The following is a 12621-nucleotide window of genomic DNA, read 5'->3' as shown; positions in this document are numbered from 1 at the left end:
CAAATGGGAACTTCATGTAAAAGAAGGAAATGTTGCTCTAAGGGTTCTAAATTACCGTCTTCCACACTATCTATTTGAAAAAGGAAAAGTCTCTCTTAAGCTGTTATATGTAAAGTCTCTACATTGTGAAACTTTAGACTATATTCAATCCAAACCAGACATTTGTACTGGAAGTGGTCTGCTGCTCTCACACACCCTAGAATAGATGATACTGGCTTAACAGTGGGGTGAGGACACAGACTGTTGCTCATTAGGAGTTGGTTGTGTTAAGGTGGAAAGCAGACCGTATGCCAACAAAACAAATAATGACAGCCCAAGCCTAGCTCTTTATATGGATAAAAGGAAATTTTATTAAGCTGCTGGGAGATGGTAAACCTGGGCACAGGATCAATAAATGAGAGACTTTAGGTTTAAGAACTGTATCTAAGGAGAATTAGGGAAGTATTGCCCAAAGGATATAGACTTCCAGTTATAAGATGAATAAGTTCTGGGGATCTAATGTGCAGTTTGCTGATGATAATTAGCAATATAGTATTTGATACTTGAAAGCTTCTAAGACAGTAGATTATAAATGGTCTCACCACAAGAAAGAAATTAGAATTATATGAGGTGAGGGAATGGTACGTAACACTGTGGAATCATTTTACAACACATAAGGGTCAAATCAACACAAATATAGTTTACTCAGTGTTACATGTCAATTATATCGCAATAAAGCTGCAAGGTGCAAAAACAAAAAAAAAAAAAAAGAAAAAGAAAAAGGACAGCCTGGAAAAGGATCCTGTTCTGCAAGGCTATTACTCAGAAAAACCCACTTTTATTTATTTTTATTTTTAAATTATTTTTTGGGGGGTTGGGCGGTTGGTAGGCAAAGGCAGAGGAAGAAAGAATCTCAGGCAAGCTCCATGCCTAGCATGGAGCCCAGTGGGGCTTGATCACATGACTGTGAGATCATGACCAGTGCCGAAATCAAGAGTCAGACATTTGGAGCACATGAGTGGCTCATTAGTTAAGTATCCAACTCTTAGTTTCAGGCTCAGGTCATGATCTCAGGGTCATGAAATCAAGTCTCGTATTGGACTCTGTGCCCAGTGTGGAGTCTGCTTGAGATTCTCTCTCACTTGCTCCTTCTGCCCCTTCCCTTGCTCAGGCTCTCTCACTTTCTCTCTCTCAAATAAATAAATCTCTTTTAAAAAAAGATGTTTAGCTGACTAAGCCACCTAGGTGCCCCTCAAATAAGTACAATTTTAAAACAGAATAAAAATACAATTTAATAACATCACAAGTCTAACAACACTCAACTATAAATTACCTAATGACAATTATAGCATTAACACTGTACTTAGTGTAATTAAAAATTGACACTAAAAAAAAAGAACCTATATCTAGACACAATTTGCATTGATGACTCCTTTCACATGGAACTGACTGGAAAGCAAATCAAATACACTTACTACATTATGAGGGCTTTTTATTGCCAGGGAAAGCACAACCTTATTTAAAATGCCTATAATTGTTTTATTCCTAAAGCAACTCCTGTGCCGCCAAATTGTACAAACTGTGTAGCCCTCAAGGAGAGCACATTTTCCAATGCACACTTCAAATGTGTTCATAAAAGAAAATGGACAAAGGGTCCAGAGAAGCAAATGGACAATGGAGTTCCTCTGGAGACCAGAACAAGAAGAAACCAAGCACATTTTACATGCCAATACTTGCTCAGCAGGATTAGATTATTGCTATGGGCAAGTGACTGCTCTGTGTTCTCTTTATTCGCTTTTCTGAATGAGATTTTTAATTGAAGTTATCTTGGTCTTTCTCCATTATTGCTTAATGTGTATAGAGAAGGAGCAGCTAATTTATCTATTGGTTTATAGGTCACCAAAACACCAGGAACCACATACTGACTTATTGGAAAGAAAGAACCAACAGAGGAGGTTGACATTTTAAAAGTAGTGACTGGATATGGCTTTCCTTGCTATTTGTGGAGGTGATTGTGTGGGTTCTATGAGTGTGGTAAGAGGAATACAGAATAATATTAGGGGAGTCACGGAGCCGGAATAAGGTATAGACTCCTGGCTGTTCGCTGATATGTATCCACTCTTTCTTCAATAATGGAACTTCCAGGCTTAGCTGGGTAAATAACCACACAGATAGTTTTCACCACTAGACTCCCTTGCAGCTTTGTGTGGACATGTGACAACATTCTAACCAAGAAGGTATGAGCTGAAGTGATGATGCCACTTCCTGGTTGTACCTCTGAAAACAATTCTGTGCTTATCCATCTGTCCTTTTTCCATTGTGAACTGAGAGAAGGTGTGGAGAGTAGTGACTGCCTGAGAATCTGAGTTAGAAGTCACTCTGAGGATGGCAAGGCACCTGATCAGCTGCAGGGCAGTAGCCTCTGACCTGTGACATGAAAAAGAAATAGCATTTAAGCTACTTCTCTTGTTTGCAACATTTTAACTTATAATCAAATGCCCTGAGGAAAAAAATACCCTGGTCTTTTCTAGGTTTTTATCAGCATCCATTTTCCAAACCAACACACAGAAACAAAGTCTTGTACAGGGGGACAAAGGGCTCTTCCTTATTAGAAGGGAGGGGGGAGAGGACTGGAATATTTAGAGATTTTGGTTTTGTTCTTGTTGCATATACAATGAAATTAGTTTTGTTTCTTACTTATAGGTCCCCTAGTTTTTGAAAAAATACATTTAGTACCTTTATTCAGCATGAAAAATTAGTACATAATAGTGGCAGTCACTGAATGGAAGTTGATTTTGTAGAAACATCACTGAGGTAGTGAGAAGGTGTCTTGCACAGATCACTAGTTGTAGATCATGGGGTCTTTTGGCTAAGAGACAGAAGGCATGGGAGAGGCAGGAAATATCTTAACTGTCTTGATATAGGCAGTCAAGTTTGCTGTTTTTTGAGGTGAAGCATAGAAATGAATACTCTTTTTTCTTTTTCTATCAACCTTAAAATTAATAAAATTTCTTCCAAAACTGGTTTCCCTGAAGTCATCATATTCTATGTTACAAGTTTTCATTGCTCTTCTTCTCTGGTTCGTTCCATGATATTTTAATGAAAATTTAAGAATTATATACTAATTTGTTTACTGTCTATTTCTTCTACTACAGTATAAGATCCACTGAGGAGAAAATTTTTGTCTATCTTGTTTTTAGCACCATCTCCAAATCATAGACCAAAACCTGGCCCAGAGTAAGTCTTCAATAAATATCTTCCTCCTGATTAAATGAATAAATGAGCCAGTCAATCACTCCAATAATTTATGGGCCATCATTTAGCTAGATGCCATTTTAAATTCCGTGTTACTTTTTTCTCTTGAATTTTCATCCACATATACTGTCAACATAGTTAGATAAGTAATATGAATTAGTTAGAAAATTGGGGTGTGAAAAGAGAGTAATTTTAGAATCACAAAAAAAAAGGCAGAGTCTTACCTGAAACATTTAGAAAAACACACTGACCAAATTTAGTGTACTGTTATTCATCACCATGTTTTCCTTTATAGATTTCCACCAAATATTTTTGAGAGAATATTAGATACGAATATTCTCAACCTTGCAAAAGAGAAAAAACGCATAATTTTATAGGTCTCATGTTTGGTACATTAGTTTTTTCTTCTCCTCTGCTATCATAAAAATTATTGAACATAAACTCAAAAACTGCCTTATATTGATCCACAGTGAATGCAGGCACAGTAGTCCAATGTTAAGCACTTTGAAACCAAACTTGGTTTCCATTTGTTCTGTAAGTCATTTCCATGGCCAAAAATATGAATGAACAAATAGCCCTTCCAGGGATGCTCTCTAGATTAACAGATGTTGGCTTTGTCAGATGGATAGGGAAAAGATCTAATGGATCTTCAAAGATATTTTTTCGCTTCCACTGTTTTTCAGAAACAATATTTAAAATGTTAGGGAGAATGACATCCGAAAGCTCAGATTGTAACCTCTGTAACCAGGGAAAGAGAGTAAGTGGAGATATTGTTCCTTAATGATGATCTCATTAATTTAAATCTTCATACTTTTCCATCTACGCATAAGGCATTGTGATAATGCACCCTTCTAATCCACACTAAGTTTGAAACAGGTCAATCTGTCTACGTTAATTATTACCTTTTGTTTTTAATTTCTCAAACTTTTTAGCATGTCTTCATCAATTCTCTCTATTCCAATATTAAGACACTTACTAAAATATGCAAGTTCAAATACAACTAATACATATTCATGACTTTTAAAGATGAAAAGTATTAGGCCTTGGATTGGACTGAAGAATTTAGAATTTGGGATTTATGATTGTCCAGAATTGGGGTCGAGAATGTCTCATTTAACTTAATGATAGCCAATAAGTTCTAGCTTTATATTGACCGAAGTGACCTTTAAAGCATTACATTGATGTAAGTAGAAAAATACGCTCTTTGGCTACAGTATTGTCTGAATAACCTTTTGTTTATTTCTATGGAAAGCTCTCGGTGGTGTCTACAGGTTTTCACTCAGCACTGACCCCAGGACAAATCATTGTGTTAGACACAGTGTCTCAGACCCCTTGCAACCTCTCTCTTTGCCCTGTTCTTATTCTCCCTTTAGCCTTCAGCCCTCAGGATATGCAGTTTGTCTGTCAAAATCTGCGCACAAGAAAATAATCAGAAGCACATTCACACCAAAGAATATTTGACAAATAGTTCAAATGTGAGCTATTTTAAGTCACTCTGAATTTAAATGCACAAAAGCCAAAACCATCAAGTTCATACTGAAATCCCTAAATAGAATTTCAGTTTTCAGCAAATGTTATCCTTGCCCTTCCAGGCATCTCGCCCCTGCCTGCTCCTCCTCTCATTGGCAGGAGAGTCAAGTATTAGTGTTTGGAAAGTGTAAGGGTGTGGTCTGTCTATAAATGCATGTGTGTGCACCCGTGTGTGTGTGTGTGTGTGTGTGTGTGTCTGTGTGTTTAGAGGTATGACACGTGAGGGACTTGTGTGCGGTGTGTCTATGTGTGTCTGCTTTTGCAAGGTGTGGGGTATGAGGGGTGTGTATGTGTTTGTGTGTAATGTTAATGTGAACATAAAGGGAGGTCTTCTTGAACATTTATAATCACACCATGTAGAACCACTACCTTTGTATTTTAAAGCACCTTCATTTTTCATATACATTTGAAAAATTATAAAGAAAATATTTGAGTATTATTCCACATTAGAAAAGATATTGAAAGGTGATGATGAGTAAATGCTTGTAATTCTTAAGGGGTACAGTGTTTAAATCACCCTTCAGCTTCCTTTCTTATCTCTTATACTGCTGGTCCCGTCTTTCTATGTCATCAGGTCTCTATATCTTGTGTGTAACAGAACAAAAGCGAAAATAGCTTTATCACCTAATATTTTCATTGTAATTTAAATGTATTTCTTTCCATGACAAATTCTTGGAATTCATAGGTCGTTCCACACATTTCAAGAAAAAAAGAAATTTGCTCCTACCTCTCTACTGCCATGTTCAAATCATCCACTTGATGTGCTGGGCAGTGGAGCCATAGTTGCATAGTCCCCTTGACCTACTGGGTAGTGGAGCCATCTACAGGACACTGTCCTTTCAATCTAGACCTCTTCATGGAGTGCCCTAGTGAACATGTCACCAAGTGATTTCTATTTGGTGTGTGTCTTCAGGAAGCTTTATCAGCACAAGCAGCCTCGGAAATGCTGATACACCTGTCAGAGTGGAGGGGAATGTCACAGAAAATGTAAGAAGTTAAGTGAGGGACTGGCAGCTCTGTTGGCTCAGCATTCACCTCAGAAAATAAGAGACTCAATCTGCAGACATGTTTATGATTTTCTTATTAGGTGTCACAGGCAACCCAATCTCTTCCAGAATATAGGAACAATACAGAGAAGTGGGCATCAAAATTTTAACCGGAAACAGCTGAGATAGAAAATAAAGCGAGTTGCCAAAGCAGAAGCTACAGAGTAGAAGGAGTTTCAGACTGAAAGTAACCTGGATTTCAATCTGGGGTCTTCCATTTACAAGATGAATGACCTTAAGCAAACTAACTTCTGTTAGGCTCAGTTTCCTTATCTGGAAAATGGGCATACATATCTATTTTACACAGCTGTTGTAAAGGACACATGAGATAATATTGGTAAGAAACCAACCCAGATGCTTAAACTTCCAGGCTTTCAATAAATAATTAAAAATTAGTTATTATTGGGCCACAATGACAAGTCTGCTGCAAACACTCTGCTTATTTGTTTCCACAGTGCTGGTTCTCACCTCTCTTGTCATTGTGGTCATTAGTCTTTTTTGTTTGTGTTATTAGGTTTTTGTCTGTTTCTTAAATTCTGTGACTTGTTCATGTTTGTATTTCCAGGTGTGACTGTATTCATATCCTGAATATGATCATAAAAATAACAGATAAACCTTACTGGATATTATTTGCCAGGCCCTCTTGTAAGTACTTGAACTTTCTAAATTTTTACGGGAATCCTATTAGGTAGTTCCTACTGTTATCCTCATTTTGATGATGAGACATTACCTAAGAGCCAAATAAATTTCAAAGGCTGGATTCCAAACATGGACATCTGGGTCCAGATCCTGCCTTTTGAACCAGCATGCAATTACACTGGAAAGGCAAGGAAATCCAAATATGAAACAAGGTGGAGGCTGCCACCCAGTGAGAAAGCCTTTGAATTGCAGTGAATTAACCAGAAGTCAGGGGAGATGCAAGCAAATTACACTAAGAAGCTAGGAAAGAAGGCTCCAGAGAGCATAGCTCCCAGGGTTGAACAGCATCTGATGTCACTAAGAAACTGAACTGTAGGTGGGAGTTGCAAATATTCAAGGAATATTTTATTTATCTCATTTGTTTACTTGGAATTTATACCTAGGCCACTGATCAAAAATACTTTGAAAATAAAGACTTCCGCCATGAACAAAAAATACATTTAAAAGAGCTGACATATCGATGATCCAGGTCTCCATGAACCGCCACACGGCAATGCCTCATTTATTTCTGTGGCTGCAGGAAGCATATTAAGTGCCAGGAGATTTAGTTTTCTGATCGAAAGATTCATTAACGCTATTTGGCATTGAGCTCTGGAAGGTACTTAATATGTATCGATTAATAATTAATGAAGAGAAGTGTGAGTGGGTCAATGGGAATGAGGCTATAGGACAGTGGTGCAAAAGTGATTAGACACTAAAATCCGGAGCTCCTGCTGTGATCAGGGAAGTGTTTAACTGTTCTGTAGTGAGGGAGCTGTTTTCTGCTCAGGTATTATCGAGAAGCTATTCTTTCAGCCTCAAAGCCAGAGGCTCATAAAACTCTTCTCAGCACCATGGAATATTTGTGAATGTGAGGAAGATAGAGAACTGGTAACATCGAAGAGCAAAGAAGCCCTTTCCAGGTAGTATGTAACTCATGGCAGGCATTAAAGAAAATGCATGCTCTGGAGACATACAACGAAATGGAGAAAATGAGATTTAGCTGTTAATAGTAACATGGACCTTGTTACATGTTAACATCTGTTGCTTCTTAGCGAGCTTTGCCCAGGTCAATTAGTCCTTATGTTTTCATTAGCATTCTCAGGAATATATTGAGTGCTTTCTGTGACTGATACATTAGGTGTTTTCCCCCAAAAGTTCTCATTTTATCATGATAAAAATCCTGCATACAATTATCCTAGATATAAGAACCAATGCTCAGAGAGTGTAAGTAGCTTGACTAAGTAACCCAGGCCAAAGTAGGAACATTAGTGTTTGAGAGTCCCAAAGACACTGACTGAATAGGCGTTTATTGTATAGGTGCTCTGTAAATGCAGAAGGCCAAATGTAAGGGCAAAAGGTAAAGAGACGATAAAAGGAAAGAGAAAGAGAGAAAGGGAGGCTAAGTTAATAAATCACAGATTGTTTGCTGATCAGCTGAGTGCAGGAATAGAATACAGGGAGCCTAGAGAAATGTGTATCTAACCTGTCCAGAAATCTCCTTCACTGAAATATCTAAGACTTCCAGTAAGACTTTAGAAAAAACTAGACTGCCATCTAAAGATAAATCCCCCAAGGAGAGACTGACCTACTAATATTTTGAAGAAAAAAAGATGGGGATCTAAGCAATGATGGTACAAACTCAACTTCTGATTAACGAATCACCTAACTACAGTTAGGAAAAGAAACAACAGCCCATAATAATTCTATGAAATAAATTCAGGGATAAACATATATTTCATCTAAACTGGGAAGTTTACTTCTGTGAATCTGTCCAAAGACATGCTCTTTAAAAATAAGACATTTTTCCTGCATTAAAATGTTTAGCATAATTTATTTATAATAGTCCATGAAGATTACACTAAAAAAGGAAAGTGTTTATAATTAACATTGGCAGATAATATATGGAGCATCCGGTTAAATTTGAATTCCAGATAAGCAACAATTTTTTTAAGTAAAACTATTTCCCTTGCACTATTTTAAACATAGTTATGCAAAAAAAAAAAATTACTGTTCATCTGAAATTCAAATTTAATAGAGCACCCTGTACTTTTATTTGCTAAACTGGGTAGCCTTAATTATGATATAATGTTGAGTTGAAAGAAAGCAGGATACAAAAATTTATATACAAATGGATTTGAGCTAGATTTTAAAAAAAATTCAGCATTTGGTGTTCTTGTATCATTTGCCTTTTTAGAATACGTTTCTATACTTCCAGTTATTTCTTTGTTTTACTATTTAAACAATGAAAACTTTAAAAAAAAATAGGCCCATCAGTATTTTTAAACGTTAGGATATAGTTGCAGAGTAGCAGATACCTCTCCATAGGATGATTAACTCATTGAATACGATCTTTAATAATTTTTAGTAGCGTGCTAAATATATAATGAGTGAATATATGTGTGTATGTAAGATATGTACATACATATATGTATGTGTGTATATATGTGTGTATATGTAGGCAGAGAGAGAAAAAAGAGATTATGCCATAATAATTCTAACCATAATCATGTTTTGTCAGTCTTATCCCTAGATACTTCAGTTAGAGTCACGCAAAGTGGCAAGCACTTCTTAACTCAACTCCAATCATTAAAAAAAAAAAAAAAAAAAGGAAACTCCTAGTATGATTTTAGGCCATGTTCTCCACATGCAACAGGAAGAAATATAACAATCTAACAAACAAAAAATAACAGCAACAAAAACTGCCTTTCAGCTGATCTCTGGGAAACAAGCATGCTAATTTGTAGTCTCTCCACATGCACGCCCGCCTCATTATAATCCACTCTCCACACTGCAGTGGCCAAAATGTAAACCTCTGCTTAAAATCCTTCCAACAATTCCATCACTCTCTGCCTATAGACCTCTTCTTAACACAGCCTATAATTAGGGTGACTCAGAGTCCCAGTGGCCACCTGTTGTTCTGGTGTAATCATTGAGAGTACCTCCTTTTTAATCTCAAAAGCCATCCAGTTTGGACAATAAACTACACAGTTACCCCTCCCTGCTCTGGCTTTCCTCTTGCTCCACCCCCATTACTCTGCCCCCATCTGACACACTGGTGTCCCATTCTCCTTCCTAATTCAGAGCTTCTTCCAGGCTCTCCCTGCTGCTGTAAAACACTCTCCTTTCCCCGTCCCTCCTCCCCCAGACTAATGCCTCCGTAAAGCTATTCAGCACTCATATTGTAGTTCAAACATCACTTTCTTTCCATCATCTATTCTTTTTCCCCTAGAGGAGGTGTAGTCCTCCTAGTATTTATTCCCATAGCACCATACGTCTCTGCATTCATTAACAGAGGTGCTATGACATTTATTTGCAAGATTATTTGATTAATGATCACATTTTCTATCTTACTGTACATTCCCTGTGTATGGGGACAGGTTGGTTTCTCATCATTTATTTATTTTGTTTTGTTGTGCAAGTCCCCATAATTGTGCCTATGTTATTGGGGCTTGATGATTATTTATTGAACTAATGATTGAAGGTGCTACACGACCCTTTTATGACACAGCACATACAATCTCACCTATTTCACTATGCCTACTTCAAAGTGAGGTTGTACTGTGTTCATCAAAAGGTTTGTCATGTTGGTTTGACTCCTTTTTGCGAGGCTATCAGCCAATGGTACTCATTTCCTACATCCGTTAATTCAAAACCATGTGTGAAAATAGATTAAAATCACCAGTTTTCTTTGTTTAGGACCTATAATACATTTACAAGGCAATTAGCAAACTTATTCTGCCTTTTATGAACACGTCTTATTTCCCCCAATTCATGTTGAATTGTTGTGAATATAACTCTCACACACCGTCTCTTCATTAAATCACCATTGTATCTTTGTTCTACAGGTAAACGTTTATTTAATTTTTTAATAATCATCCCAATCATTATGTTTATGTCTCTCCAGATGCTTTTTCAACTAGTTCTGTTTTAAATGGTGTCTGTTCATCTTTGGTTTAGCTCTCTTTATACCCCATTTTTGTGAAAGGATTCTGGAACATTTAAACTTTCCTGTACTCACCACCATCTTCTCAGATACCTTATATTTGCTTAAATTTGGGGGTGCACTTCCAGTGTCCAACTCCCCATATAGCCTGTTACATATCCCATCTTACATAGATCATTACAAACTAACCAGTGAAAATCTTAAAAATGATGATAATAGTGTACATATATTAAGTACTTACCATGTGATAGACAGTCTTCTAAGTGCCTTTCATGTATTAACTCAGGTCTATATCAAGAGGACCATAAAAATGCAAAATGTAACAACATTCTAAAGCAATTAGGTTGGAACAATGAAAAGTCATTATGAAAACACAGATCCTGTGCCTTGGGGGAAGAATGCCAAGTCCTTGGTTCAGAGAGACAGAAGTAAGGCAAGTGAATGATTTTAATATTTTGCACTTTGGTTTCATGCGAGGTTTCAGGATGGTTAATGTTTGGCCTCAAACATTTAAATTCTTTAATAGACACTTGGGACATGGGTATTGGATGATGATACTTTCCTGATGCCACTGTCTTTTGTCTTTGGAACAAAGCTCCTATAACTAAAATCTCTCCCAAGTAGATTAAAAAGTATTGTACAAAAGATATTCCCCCTCCATCTCATGTGGGTCTAAGATTGGATCAAAGTCTTTCTTCACTAGAAAGTAAGAATCTCCTCAATGACCTTAAAGTGCTCACTTTTTTGTTGTTGTTGTTTTTTGTTTTGTTTTGTTTTGTTTTAAGATTTGTTTATTTGTTTCAGAGAGAGAAAGAGGCAGCTGGAGGGGAGGGGCAGAGGGCTAGGGAGAGAAAGAATCCTCAAGCAGACTCCCGACACTCTAAGCACAGAGCCCATAGCTCAATTCCATGACCCTGAGATTAGGACCTGAGCCAAAATCAAGAGGCAGATGCTTCACCGACCGAACCACCCAGGTGCCCCCAAAGTGCTCATTTTAAATGTGAGAATTCGGGATCCCTGGGTGGCGCAGCGGTTTAGCGCTTGCCTTTGGCTCAGGGCGCAATCCTGGAGACCCGGGATCGAATCCCACATCGGGCTCCCGGTGCATGGAGCCTGCTTCTCCCTCTGCCTGTGTCTCTGCCTCTCTCTCTCTCTGTGACTCTCATAAATAAATAAAAATTAAAAAAAAATAAATTTAAATGTGAGAATTTGTCACCTCTGTGAGAGGAGGATAAAATTTACATATTCCTGAAAAGGAATCCTGACCATGATATAAACAGAATAAATTTGATTGAAAGTCTATCCATGTATAAACAGTATTATGAAATACTGAATAATCTTATTTGTGACAAATTTTTAAAAGCTATAATATTTATATACTCAAATACCTTGTCTTACTGTATAATCTTCTTAGCTTTGCTTAAACACCCAAATCTTACTAACTCAACCATTTTTCTCTTCTTGATGAAAGCCTCAGGAACTATTCACTTTGAGGTTTTGGTCAGATACTCAAAAACATAACTGCTCTTTATTGGTTTGGTGCTGTTAGAGAGATGTAAAAAGTGAAATCACCATTACGTATTGATCTCACAGTTAATTAACTACTATCCTGAAGTTACTATCTCCCTAATTAATGATGTGCATGCTAATAAAGAAAGATGTTCTCTGTAACAGATGTGTATTTGATTCTTCCACATTTTTACTTACTCTCAGGGAAGAACCTGTTAAATGTTAAATTTCTTTCTCTTGGTTTCAAAATCCCCCTAATTCCATTACTCATTTCACTGCTAAAAGTGAACTTTGTTCTTCACTTACATCTCTATATATTTAGTTGGCTGTGTATCATAATATGTTGAGATTCACAGTTCTTTTGGTCTTTCTGAATGTAACACATCCTTTATTCTTCTAAGGGGACTCTGGGTTTCTTCCCCATTTTTCTGAAACTTAATGATAATTCATAAAAACATAATTTACTTTTCTCTATTATCTCAAGATCTTAAGTTATCGTTTCAAACATTTATCCATTTTACCCATTTTAATGAGAAAATAATCACTAATTTTTAATGCATTATTTCTGAAAAAGCCCCAAACTATTTGTATTTGTGCAACTTACAAACTAAGCATATAAGTCGAATAGCCCACTAATTTTCAGTAGTGACTCATGATGGACTGTGTTATTTATTGCCT

This window comes from Vulpes lagopus, chromosome 11, assembly GCF_018345385.1.
Source record: "Vulpes lagopus strain Blue_001 chromosome 11, ASM1834538v1, whole genome shotgun sequence".
NCBI classification, from domain to species: domain Eukaryota; kingdom Metazoa; phylum Chordata; class Mammalia; order Carnivora; family Canidae; genus Vulpes; species Vulpes lagopus.
The sequence above is the reverse complement of the archived record's forward strand: the minus strand, read 5'-3'. Positions refer to the sequence as shown.